This window comes from Oncorhynchus clarkii, chromosome 23 (assembly GCF_045791955.1).
Source record: "Oncorhynchus clarkii lewisi isolate Uvic-CL-2024 chromosome 23, UVic_Ocla_1.0, whole genome shotgun sequence".
In the NCBI taxonomy this organism is placed as follows: domain Eukaryota; kingdom Metazoa; phylum Chordata; class Actinopteri; order Salmoniformes; family Salmonidae; genus Oncorhynchus; species Oncorhynchus clarkii.
In genome coordinates this window covers 51,238,856-51,252,477 of record NC_092169.1, presented here as the reverse complement: position 1 = coordinate 51,252,477, position 13,622 = coordinate 51,238,856, and the positions used below count along the sequence as shown (strand labels likewise).

At 45.1% G+C, this 13,622-nt stretch overlaps 1 protein-coding gene across 1 annotated transcript in view; it reads right to left on the bottom strand.

Moving 5' to 3' along the window:
• LOC139381915 (LMBR1 domain containing 1) overlaps positions 1-13,622 on the bottom strand; it is a 273,723-nt gene that overhangs the window by 122,400 nt on the left and 137,701 nt on the right. The window lies entirely within an intron of this gene.

Below are 13,622 nucleotides of genomic sequence, written 5' to 3'. Positions count from 1 at the left end.
TGTGTGTGTGCATCTATTAGTTCCACATCCATGTCAGTACATACACACAACAAGTAGGTCACATGGGGGAGAGGCGTTGAAACAAGGTTTGGCTGTTCACTATATAAGATGGAAGTGAGTTCCATGCACTCTGTAATGGCTCTGTAAAATACTGTACGTTTTCTTGAATTTGTTCTGGACCTGGGGACTGTGAAAAGACCCCGGGTGGCATGTCTGGTGGGGTAAGTGTGTGTCAGAGCTGTGTGTAAGTTGACTACGCAAACATTAGGGAACTTCCAAAACATTGTTTTTTATGAAAACAAGAAATCAGTCGTTTGTTATAAAAACAAGAATTCAGTCTTTCCTCAAGTCTTAGCCGAGAGAGACTGACATGCATAGTATTTATATCAGCCCTCTGATTACAATGAAGAGCAAGACGTCCCTCTTTGTTCTGGGCCAGATGCAGCTTAACTAGGTATTTCTTTGCAGATCTCGACCACATGACTGGACAATAATCAAGATAAGATAAAACTAGAGCCTGCAGGACTTGCTTTTTGGTGGCAAAAAAGCTGAGCATTTCTTTATTAAGTACATACCTCTTTACAACCATTGAATCTAAATGTTTTGACCACGACAATTTACAATCTAAGGTAACACCAAGTAATTTAGTCTCCTCAACAGCCACATCATTCATTACCAGATTCAGCTGAGGTCTAGAGCTTAGGGAATTATTTATACCATATGCAATGTTCTTAGTTTTAGAGATGTTCAGGACCAGTTTATTATTGGCCACCCACTACAAAACAACTCCTTGTTAAAGGTTTCAGTGACTTCATTAGCTGTGGTGACTGACGCGTATATGGTTGAGTCACCAGCATACATGGAAGTGCATCGACGACGTCGTCCCCACAGGGACTGTACGTACATTTCCCAACCAGAAGCCATGGATCCCAGGCAACATCACATCGAGCTAAAGGCTAGAGCTGCCGCTTTCAAGGAGCGGGAGCCTAATTCGGACGCTTATAAGAAATCCCTCTATGCCCTCAGACGAACCATCAAACAAGCAAAGCGTCAATACGGGATTAAGATTGAATCCTACTACACCTGCTCGGACGTTCGACGGATGTGGCAGGGCCTGAAGACTATTAAGGATTACAAAGGAATACCCAGACACAAGCTACCCAGTGACGCGAGCCTACCAGACGAGCTAAATGCCTTTTATGCTCGCGTCGAGGCAAGCAACACTGAAGCATGCACGAGAGCACCAGCTGTTTTGGATAACTGTGTGATAACGCTCTCGGCAGCCGATGTGAACAAAACCTTTAAAAAGGTTAGCATTTACAAAGCCGCTGGGCCAGACGGATTACCAGGACGTGTACTCAAATCATGCGCAGACCAACTGTGAAATGTCTTCACTGACATTTTCAACCTCTCCCTGACCGAGTCTGTAATATCTACATGTTTCAAGCAGACCACCATAGTCCCTGTGCCCAAGGAAGCAAAGGTAACCTGCCTAAATGATTATCGCCCCGTGGCACTCACGTCGGTAGCCATGAAGTGCTTTGAAAAGCTGGTCATGGCTCACATCAACAGCATCCTCCCAGACACCCTGGACCCACTCCAATTTGCATACCGCCCCAATAGATGACGCAATCTCAATCGCACTCCACACTGCCCTTCCTCACCTGGACAAAAGGAACACCTATGTGAGAATGCTGTTCATTGACAACAGCTCAGCATTCAACACCATAGTGCCCACGAAGCTCATCACTAAGCTAAGGACTCTGGGACTAAACACCTCTCTCTGCAACTGGACCCTGGACTTCCTGATGGGCCACTCCCAGTTGGTAAGAGTAAGCAACACGTCTGCCACGCTGATCCTTAACACTGGGGCCCCTCAGGGGTGTGTACTTAGTCCCCTCCTGTATTCCCTGTTCACCCATGACTGCGTGGCCAAACAACTCCAACACCATCATTAAGTTTGCTGACAACACAACAGTGGCTGATCACCGACAACGATGAGACGGCCTCTAGGTAGGAGGTCAGAGAACTGGCAGTGTTGTGCCAGGACAAAAACCTCTCCCTCAATGTGAGCAAGACAAAGGAGCTGATCGTGGACTACAGGAAAAGGCGAGCCGAACAGGCCCCCATTAACATCAAAGGGGCTGTAGTGGAGCGGGTCGAGAGTTACCTTGGTGTCCACATCACCAACAAAACTATCATGGTCCAAACATACCACGACAGTCGTGAAGAGGGCACGACAAAACCTATTCCCCCTCAGGAGACTGAAAAGATTTGGCATGGGTCCCCAGATCCTCAAAAGGTTCTACAGCTGCACCATGGAGAGCATCCTGACCGGTTGCATCACCGCCTGGTATGGCAACTGTTCAGCATCTGACTGTAAGGCGCTATAGAGGGTAGTGCGAATGGCCCAGTACATCACTGGGGCCAAGCTTCCTGCCATCCAGGACCTATACAATAGGCGAGGTCAGAGGAAAGCCCATAAAATTGTCAGAGACTCCAGTCACACAAGTTATAGACTGTTTTCTCTGCTACCGCACGGCAAGCGTTTAATTTAATAAAGTTAAACTTATTAGAATGATTCACCATCCTGGTTTTAGTAGTAACGTGGTTGGTTATGGCATGAATTGTGATAGCAGAATCACAGCCTAACTAGCCATGATGCACACTGCCAATATGAACATGGAACAACACTAATGTGGAACAACAGTAATGTGTAGAGTAGACTAATATGGAACAACAGTAATATGCAGATTAGCCTAATGTGGAACAACAGTAATATGTAGATTAGCCTAATGTGGAACAACAGTAATGTGTAGATTAGACCAATGTGGAACAACAGTAATGTGTAGATTAGCCTAATGTGGAACAACAGTAATGTGTAGATAAGACCAATGTGGGACAACAGTAATGTGTAGATTAGCCTAATGTGGAACAACAGTAATGTGTAACAGTAATGGAATGACTTGGTTTCCTCTATCGTAATCGCTCCTCTTTCACCCCTGCTGCCAAACTAACCCTGATTCAGATAACCATCCTACCCATGCTAGATTATGGAGACATAATTTATAGATCAGCAGGTAAGGGTGCCCTCGAGTGGCTAGATGTTCTTTACCATTTGGCCATCAGATTTGCCACCAATGCTCCTTATAGGACACATCACTGCACTCTATACTCCTCTGTAAACTGGTCCTCTCTGTAAACCCGTCGCAAGACCCACTGGTTGACGCTTATTTATAAAACCCTCTTAGGCCTCACTCCCCCCTATCTGAGATATCTACTGCAGCCCTCATCCTCCACATACAACACCGTTCTGCCAGTCACATTCTGTTAAACGTCCCCAAAGCACACGCCTCCCTGGGTCGCTCCTCTTTTCAGTTCGCTGCAGCTAGCTGCAAAAAAACACTCAAACTGAACAGTTTTATCTCCATCTCTTAATTCAAAGACTCAATCATGGACACTCTTACTGACACTTGTGGCTGCTTCGTGTGATGCATTGTTATCTCTACCTTCTTGCCTTTGTGCTGTTATCTGTGTTCAATAATGTTTGTACCATGTTTTGTGTTGCTACCATGTTGTGCTGCTGCCATGTTTTTGTCATGTTGTGTTGCTACCATGCTGTGTTGTCATGAGTTGCTGACATGCTGTGATCTTAGGTCTCTCTTTATGTAGTGTTGTCTCTCTTGTCTTGATGTGTGTTTTGTCCTATACATTTTTTATCCCAGCCCCTGTCCCTGCAGGAGGCCATTTGCCTTTTGGTAGGCCGTCATTGTAAATAAAAATGAGTTCTTAACTGAATTGCCTTGTCAAATAAAAGGTAGGGAGGTTGGAGGGACGCCATGTGTGACTGACGTGTTTTCCGTTTGCTCCAGCAGTATTCTTAAAGTTTATGTGAATTTTGCAGCAGAACCGTATTTATTTTCAAATATTAGTTTGGTGATCCCTTTCCGTAAAAACCAAGACTACTTTGCTTTCGAATGTCGACGGAAAATAAGGCCAAAAACATGACTTTGAGAAAACCCGGCCCACAAGACCCACTCTCATCACCGCCCTCTCCTGAGTCTGAGGGCCAGGGGACTCACACTTTACCTGCGGGTGCGGCTTGGCCTGACGGCGCTGAAATGAACATTCTCGTGGCCATCAAACTACTACACTCTGAGATAGTTGGAATGAAAACGGAGGTAGTTGCTATGATTGAGGCACAAATACAGGAGGCTTCTTATACTTTAAAAGCAGATCTAACCATCCTGCGGAACAAGACGGTGCCAGCAATCACATCACTCAAAACAACAACAGATTTAAACAATACAATGAGTGCAGCACTGGAGACCTCCGCTACCAATGTCTCCGACTTAACCACCGCCCTGGAAGCTGACGTGAAACACCTGGCTGTGGATTTGAAAAAGGTGCAGGAGAGTTGTGTGAGTTTAGAGGGATTCTCTCGCCTCAATAACCTGAGACTGGTATCAGTCCCAGAATCAGCGGAAATGCCTCGCGCCACGGTTTTCGTTTCTGGGCTGCTGAAGGATGTTCTTGCCTTGGATGAGAAGCCCCTGATTGATCGTGCCCACCGGTCTCTGCGCCCAAAGCCCCGGGATGGTGAGAGGCCCTGTGACATAATTCTTCGAGTGCACTTTTTCGATGAGAAGATGGAGATTCTCAGACGAGCCGGCAATACCACTCTGAGCTTTCAATGACAGAGCTTCTCCATCTACCAGGACTACTCCCCCACTATTTCCAAGCAGCGCACAGCTTTCGGGCAGGCCAAATGACTACTACTACACCATCCAGGTGTGAAGTATGGACTGCGATTCCCGGCCGTTTATCGCTATCTCATGATGGGTAAAGACCACGCATTAGAGTCTCCGGATGAGGCTATGGCTCACATTCAACGTCACATCAAGAAGTCTAGAACTTGCTCATAGATCAGCAACTGTTGCTTGAGAACTGTGGATAGCATGTAGCCCACCTGTGGTACAATTATGTTTAGTTATAACATGCTAGTCTTGTATAGTTGGGGAGTTGGCGAACCCATTCAGGATTATTTGATGTGATCTAATGTTTTGATCATCTAGAGTGCTTGCCTTACAAGCATTCAGTCATTTTAATTTCATTGTATTAAGGTTTTACTTAACTCCTGTGTTTCTAGGCTGTCTCGTTCACCTATTCAGTTTGTTGACATAGTGTCTCAGTGACTCAAAATATTTCAGGTTATTTGTTTACTGGATCCGTTTGTACCGACCCAGTAAACAGTAAATGTTCCGAGGCTACACGTTTTTGGGGGTCTTCAGTTCAATTTTAAAGGTTTTGAACGTCATTTATGCCCAGCAAACGTTCAACGTTGCGCACACATAGTTTTTTGGTCTTGGCTGTAAATTGTCTTAGCGTCAAACTAGACAATTATTTATTTTTTTTGATTGTCTGTTATAAGACTGGGAAAATAATTATATACATCTACAAGTGGTGCTTTTGTAATTTCGTTTGCACAAGGGATTCACTTTTATTTTTCTCTCTTTTTGCTGCTTGATCCACTAACACAAAACGCAACTTTAAAGAGCGGGACTGTGGGTTTAGGTTTAACACCGCACTCTCATAGACATACTGTGTGAAGAGAACACGTTCTATTTAGGCTTGTACCTCGTTTGGGGAGGTACTGTCTGGGATGGGGGAGGTGGTTTGGGGGAGGAAGGAGGTTGAATTGTTCAGTTCTAATGTTGTCATTCTGTCTTTTTAGGGTTTTTTTCTGTACTTTTTCAAAATATCTTACACTGTATATTATTACTCTGAGACAATTTATTCTGGGGTTTTTGGGGTACTCATTGCTTTTCTGATCTATACTCTAATGACAGGGTTGTATAACGGGAGTGTCCAGGGTGGCCAAAATAATATGATCAAGTGCATTTCGTGGAACATCAAAGGGGTTAACAACCCTGTGAAGCGTAAGAGGGTGTTGACACACTTAAAAAGGTTTGAATGCAAATGTTGCAGTTCTACAAGAGACTCATTTGAGGACTGGTGAGCATTTTAGGATGAGTAGGGACTGGGTAGGTCAAGTGTTCCACTCTAACTTTCATAGTAAATCAAGAGGTGCTGCCATTTTGGTCGATAAATCTACTCCCTTTGTAGCTTCTGAGGTTATTGCTGATCCTAAGGGACAAAACGTCATAGTAACCGGTAAACTATTTTCTACCCCTCTTGTGAGGGCTAGTGTTTATGCTCATAATTGGGATGGCACAAGTTTCATTTCTTCCTTTTTATCTGCTATACCCAATTTAGATTTTCATTTGTTGATTTTATGGGGTGATTTCAACTGTACAATGTCCCCAGTTCTTGACAAGTCCTCACGAAGAACTACAGGCCCATCTAAATGCGCCCTACTTATTCAATCTTTTCTTCAGAAATATGCTATGTTTAAGGCCTAGCGTTTCCTACACCCTACAGATAGACAGTATTCCTTTTATTCTTATGTTCATCAAACATACTCCCGCATTGATGACTTCTTTTTGGACAAAAAACTTCTGCCTAATCTTCGGCGGTGAACTTACGAGAGTATTGTTATTTCTGACCATTCACCATTAGTGCTTGAACTAGAGTTTCCCCAGCGACCTCCTATGTGTTATGAATGGGGTCTTAACCCCATTTTACTCTCAGATAAGGAGTTTGTCAATTTCATTTCTACTGAAATCACCTTATTCCTAGAACACTATTTCAACGCCAGGTATGTCCTGCTCTACCATATGGGAGTCTCTAAAAGCATACCTACGTGGCCAAATTATTTCTTACACAACCAACCAAAACAAAGTTAGCTCTCAGCGACTTCGGGACAAAGCGAATCCATAGCCACATTGGATGAGAGGTATGCTACATATCCTTCCTCTGATCTGCATCAAGAGCGCCAACTACTCCAATCTGAATTTGATGAGCTTTCTACCAGGCAAGCTGAACAGTTACTCTTGCAAGCTCGGTACAGAGTGTATGAACAAGGCGACAAGGCCAGTAACCTCCCTGCACATCAGATCCGTAAATCTGAGGCATCACGTTTAATCCCACAAATAAGGACCCACAGTTATACATAAAGAGATCAAGGATCAATTTAAACAATTTTACTCTGCTCTATCCACCTCTGAATCTCCTCAAGAGCCTTGCTGATTGATTCAGTCTTCAATGGCATGAATATGCCTTCAATTGATACAGACTCACATGACTGTCTAGAAGAAGAATTTACACCTGAGGAGATTGCAACAGCAGTGTCCGCAATGAAAAGTGGTAAATCACTAGGTCCGGACGGTTTTACAACCAAATTTTACAGGACGTTTTCTGGTCTGCTTTGCCCATTCTTGTCTCGATTATATGCAGAGTGCCTTAATACCTCAAAGCTACTGCCTAGTCTTTATCAGGTTTCCACTTCATTACTATTAAAGAAAAACAAAGACCCCCTGGAATGTGGATCCTATAGACCAATCTCGCTTTTAAACTGTGATTACAAAATCCTGGCCAAGCTTTTAGCCATCCGTATGGAAGGCTCGCTGCACCAAGTAATACACTCTGACCAGACTGGCTTTGTGAGAAATAGGCATTTGTTTTTCAATATTAGACGCCTTATGAATTTACTGTACTCCCCAGCGTCGGGGGACCCGAGGGTGGTGGTCTCACTTGATGCGGAAAAAGCTTTTGACCGCGTTGAGTGGGACTACCTAACAGCTGCCCTTTATAGATTTGGCTTTGGCCTCAAATTCATTGCGTGGATAAAGATTGTTTATTTTTCCCCCATGGCTTCGGTATGGACTAACAACTTGTCCTCTGACTATTTTCCCTTGCCCGCAGATCCAGACAGGGTTGTCCACTCTCCCCCTTGTTGTTTGCTTTGACAATCGAGCCTCTCGCCATTGAACTACGCTCCAATGATGCCATTCAAGGTATAATCAGGACGGGCTTAGAGCAGAAAGTCTCGCTATATGCTGACGACCTCCTTTTGTTTATCTCCAACCCTGATACCTCATTGCCACGTGCCTTATCTGTTCTTAAAAAGTTTGGATCAATCTCAAGGTACAAGCTGAATCTAGGCAAGAGTGAGCTTTTTCCTGTAAATAAGGCTGCTTTAAAGTGCTCTTTTACAAGTTTTCAGTTTAGGATTGTCCGGGATCAATTCACCTACTTGGGAGTTAAAGTGACAAGGAAATATTCAAATTTGTTTCAGGAAAACTTGGTTGCTCTAGCAGAGAGTTTGAAACAATATTTTACTTTTTGGAATTTGCTACCTCTTTCTCTTATCGGAAGGATTAATGTCATTAAAATGAATGTGTTGCCCAAATTTTTATATTTATTTCAATGTTTACCCATTTTTATTCCAAAATCTTTTTTTAATTCACTGGATCAAACATTAATGTTTTTTTATTTGGGATGGCAAGGTACCACGGATTGGTAGAAAACATTTACAGAAGCCTAAGGTGGTTTAGCTCTACCAAATTTCCAGACATACTATTGGGCTGCAAATTTCAGAACCCTTTTGTACTGGCTACAAGCTGATCCTACTGGCCCTTGACCACTCTGGGTCCAGATGGAGTCTGAATCGTGTAAACATGCTGCACTTTCTTCTGTGTTGTGCTCATCTCTCCCAGTGTCCCTAGGCAAAAGGTGTGTCAACCCAATTGTAAAGCAGTCTCTTAAAATTTGAAATCAGTTCCGTTTAGCCTTTAGCCTCCGAGGCTTTTCTCTATCAGGCCCAAACAGAACATTTTATTTCCTCCATCTTTGAATGATGGGGCTTTTGCCATCTGGCACTCACTAGGCCTCTCCTCACTAGCCCAATTATTATTTGATGATACATTTGCCTCTTTTGCTCAGCTACAGGAAAAGTTCAACCTCCCCCAATCCCACTTTTTCTGAACTTTGTCAGAGCTAACACACCTGAATTTCCCCATAGGCCTGCGAATACAGCTATAGAGAGCATCTTTGAGCTGAACAAGATTCCTAGGGGAGCAATTTCAGATGTATTTGCAATCATTGACTTAACAGAACCCTTCTTTGGTGCCTTTAAAGACTCGATGGGAAAAGGATTTGGGGGAGGAACTTGGGGAAAACACCTGGGAATCTGTGCTGCTGTATCCTCTTTTAGCTCTTTTGGGGCTGTCATAAAGTGTCAGATTTCTGGGAATTAATATTGAAATGCTTCTCTGATATATATTCACTGCTCAAAAAAATTAAGGGAACACTAAAATAACACATCCTAGATCTGAATGAATTAAATATTCTTATTAAATACTTTTTCCTTTACATAGTTGAAAGTGCTGACAACAAAATCACACAAAAATTATCAAAGGAAATGTATCAACCCATGGAGGTCTGGATTTGGAGTCACACTCAAAATTAAAGTGGAAAACCACACTACAGGCTGATCCAACTTTGATGTAATGTCTTTAAAACAAGTCAAAATGAGGCTCAGTAGTGTGTGTGGCCTCCACGTGCCTGTATGACCTCGATACAACGCCTGGGCATGCTCCTGATGAGGTGGCGGATGGTCTCCGGAGGGATCTCCTTTCAGACCTGGACTAAAGCATCCGCCAACTCCTGGACAGTCTGTGGTGCAACGTGGGGTTGGTGGATGGAGCGTTACAGGCAGTAGAACGTTCTCCACGGCGTCTCCAGACTCTGTCACGTCTGTCACATGTGCTCAGTGTGAACCTGCTTTCATCTGTGAAGAGCACAGGGCGCCAGTGGCGAATTTGCCAATCTTGGTGTTCTCTGGCAAATGCCAAACGTCCTGCACGGTGTTGGGCTGTAAGCACAACCGCCACCTGTGGACGTCGGGCCCTCATACCACCCTCATGGAGTCTGTTTCTGACCATTTGAGCAGACACATGCACATGTGTGGCCTACTGGAGGTCATTTTGCAGGGCTCTGGCAGTGCTCCTCCTGCTCCCCCTTGCACAAAGGCGGAGGTAGCGGTTCTGCTGCTGGGTTGTTGCCCTCCTACGGCCTCCTCCACGTCTCCTGATGTACTGGCCTGTCTCCTGGTAGCGCCTCCATGCTCTGGACACTACGCTGACAGACACAGCAAACCTTCTTGCCACAGCTCGCATTGATGTGCCATCCTGGATGAGCTGCACTACGTGAGCCACTTGTGTGGGTTGTAGACTCCGTCTCATGCTACCACTAGAGTGAAAGCACCGCCAGCATTCAAAAGTGACCAAAACAACAGCCAGGAAGCATAGGAACTGAGAAGTGGTCGGTGGTCACCACCTGCAGAACCACTCCTTTATTGGGGGTGTCTTGCTAATTGACTATCATTTCCACCTATTGTCTATTCCATTTGCACAACAGCATGTGCAATTTATTGTCAATCAGTGTTGCTTCCTAAGTGGACAGTTTGATTTCACAGAGGTGTGATTGACTTGGAGTTACATTGTGTTGTTTAAGTGTTCCCTTTATTTTTTTGAGCAGTGTATATATGACACTCTTCTAGATGTGGAGTACTGCCTATAGGTACCCCCCTGTCAAGAATCCAGTTGGACATTGTTGCTTTACAACTCTTTTAGCTAGACGGCTAATAATACAGAACTGGAACATGGCAGCTCCCCCATCTTATAAATATTGGGTTAGAGATGTGTTGTGCTCTCTGAAACTAGAAAAAATTCAATACACGTGGGAACCCCAAACTGTTTTATGAGGCTTGGGCTCCATTCCGGTCTTACTTCAAACAGTCCATCCTCTGATGGCATTCATATTAAAACTAAAATAAGTCTGTATTTGACTCCCCTGTGACTTAAGGGTTGGATGAGCATTTCTTTGTGTTTTTTTTGGGGGGGGGGGGGGGGGTTTAACTTGTCTAAAGTACGGTATCTTTAAAGCAAATTTTATTTTATTTAAAAAAAATTATAGTTGAGTATATTATTTATATTGTTTCGTGTTGTCTTGTGTGTAAAACTGAATAAACAGTTTTCAAAAAGGTCAAATTAAAATATATACAAGTATGTATATATGTATGTTATCTATGTAGTGTAGATGGGCCTACATTATGTTAGCCATGCAGCTCCTGTTTAAGACGTGTGTAAAAACCCCTCCATGTGTCCATGCCATCATGAGGGGCATCATGAAAGGAGAGAAGAACTTCTGGGAATACACTGGTGAACCTCGTATACACAAGTTATTTGCCTGTAACAATGGCCTGTTTTCCTGTTTGATGTGTTGAATACCCAAGTCCTCCGTAGGCTACCCTTACCCTAGGCCTACTATAATGACAGCTCATTTAAACCAAGGCTGGATTCAGAAATAAATACTGGCAATACTTTACTTGAAGCCTGCAAGTATAATGCTTTTTAACTTGTTATAAGCACGTATGAGCCTTTATAATGTCTAATAATAAAGTGTATAATATGTTGTCTCTATGGATCAACAATTCAACTAAGAAACAACGTGCTGAATGTAGACCACCCTATAAAAGAACAATCACCTCAAAAGGCCAAGTTTAAAGAATCAGCAGCAGCTGAAAGGTCAATAGTTATTTTTAGGAGTTTTGAGTCATGCCTAGCCCTCTAGACCAGTCACGACAGGCTGCAAACAAAAGACTGTGTTCAAGCAGCAAAGCCCTTGAATGAACAGTCACCCAAACAGGGGCCTGATGTCTCCCTGTACCACAGGGCATCACACAGAGAGGAGCGGAGATGAGTGGAGTGGAAAGGAAAGCAGAGGAGAGGCAGAGCAGGATAAAAGCCATCATGTCGCCTCGCATCAAGAGACCTGAACAACAATCCCCCGGTACAAAGAGGTACAAAGGGCTGACGGTTCAAAAAGGTAAAATAGACACTAAATTGCTTCTGTCTAAAGAATCCCAAAGAGTCCAAACTTTCCAACTTGAAATGGACCATGTGGGCTCGTCCTAGGCTGTGTCTCAACATGTTGTCTAAGGCCCATAGGGCTCTGGTCAAAAGTAGTGCACTATGTAGGGAATAGGGTACCATTTAGGATGACACGTTTCTATCCACCCACCGTCCAATCCAGGCAGCCTCCTCTATAGGATCAGAGTGCCATTTAATGGTTGAACGAACATTACATTACATTACATGACCTGAACAGCAAGCATGTTACTGTGGTGTTGGTGGCTAGGAGAAATCCATTATGTTTATGCTGCACAGGCACAGTTCAACACAGAGTAAACTGGAGGTTAAATGGGACATGGTTTCCACTGTGTATCACTATAGATTTAAGCATCAAGTCATCTTTCAGACACTTAATCACGAAAGGGACAGTTCACAATGGCTTTATCTGAGACAGTGATTAAATAAGTCTAGAGATGGGGCTGGGAGCTGAGGATCGGTACTGGGGTGGGGATGGGAGCTGAGGATGGGTACTGGGGTGGGGATGGGAGCTGAGGATGGGTGCTGTGGTGGGGATGGGAGCTGAGGATGGGTGCTGGGTTGGGGATGGGAGCTGAGGATGGGTGCTTGGGTGGGGATGGGAGCTGAGGATGGGTACTGGGGTGGGGATGGGAGCTGAGGATGGGTACTGGGGTGGGGATGGGAGCTGAGGATGGGTGCTGGGGGTGGGGCTGGGAGCTGAGGATGGGTACTGGGGTGGGGATGGGAGCTGAGGATGGGTGCTGGGGGTGGGGCTGGGAGCTGAGGATGGGTGCTGGGGGTGGGGATGGGAGCTGAGGATGGGTGCTGGGGGTGGGGATGGGAGCTGAGGATGGGTGCTGGGGGTGGGGATGGGATGGAAGCTGAGGATGGGTGCTGGAGTGGGGATGGGAGCTGAGGATGGGTGCTGGGGGTGGGGATGGGATGGGAGCTGAGGATGGGTGCTGGGGTGGGGATGGGAGAAAGGTTGGGTGCTGGGGGTGGGGATGGGATGGGAGCTGAGGATGGGTGCTGGGGTGGGGATGAGAGCTGAGGTTGGGTGGTGGGGTGGGGATGGGAGAAAGGTTGGGGGGTGGGGATGGGATGGGAGCTGAGGATGGGTGCTGGGGTGGGGATGGGAGCTGAGGTTGGGTGCTGGGGATAAGTGCTCGGGATGGGGCTGGGAGCTGAGGTTGGGTGCTGGGGATGAGTGCTCGGGATGGGGCTGGAAGCTGAGATTGGGTGCTGGGGATGCGGGCTGGGAACTCAGATGTCCCTCCACATAAGGTTAAGCATATTGGGGCAATAACTATAGCAGAGGGCATCTTGGGTCAGTAACTATAGCAGAGCACATCTTGGGTCAGTAACTATAACAGAGGGCATCTTGGGACAGTAACTATAGCAGAGGGCATATTGGGACAGTAACTATAGCAGAGGGCATCTTGGGACAATAACTATAGCAGAGGGCATCTTGGGACATTAACTATAGCATAGGGCATCTTGGGTCAGTAACTATAGCAGAGCACATCTTGGGTCAGTATCTATAGCAGAGGGCATCTTGGGACAATAACTATAGCAGAGGGCATATTGGGACATTAACTATAGCAGATGACATCTTGGGACAGTAACTATAGCAGAGGACATCTTGGGACAGTAACTATAGCAGAGGGCATCTTGGGTCAGTAACTATAGCAGAGCACATCTTGGGTCAGTATCTATAGCAGAGGGCATCTTGGGACAATAACTATAGCAGAGGGCATCTTGGGACATTAACTATAGCAGAGGGCATCT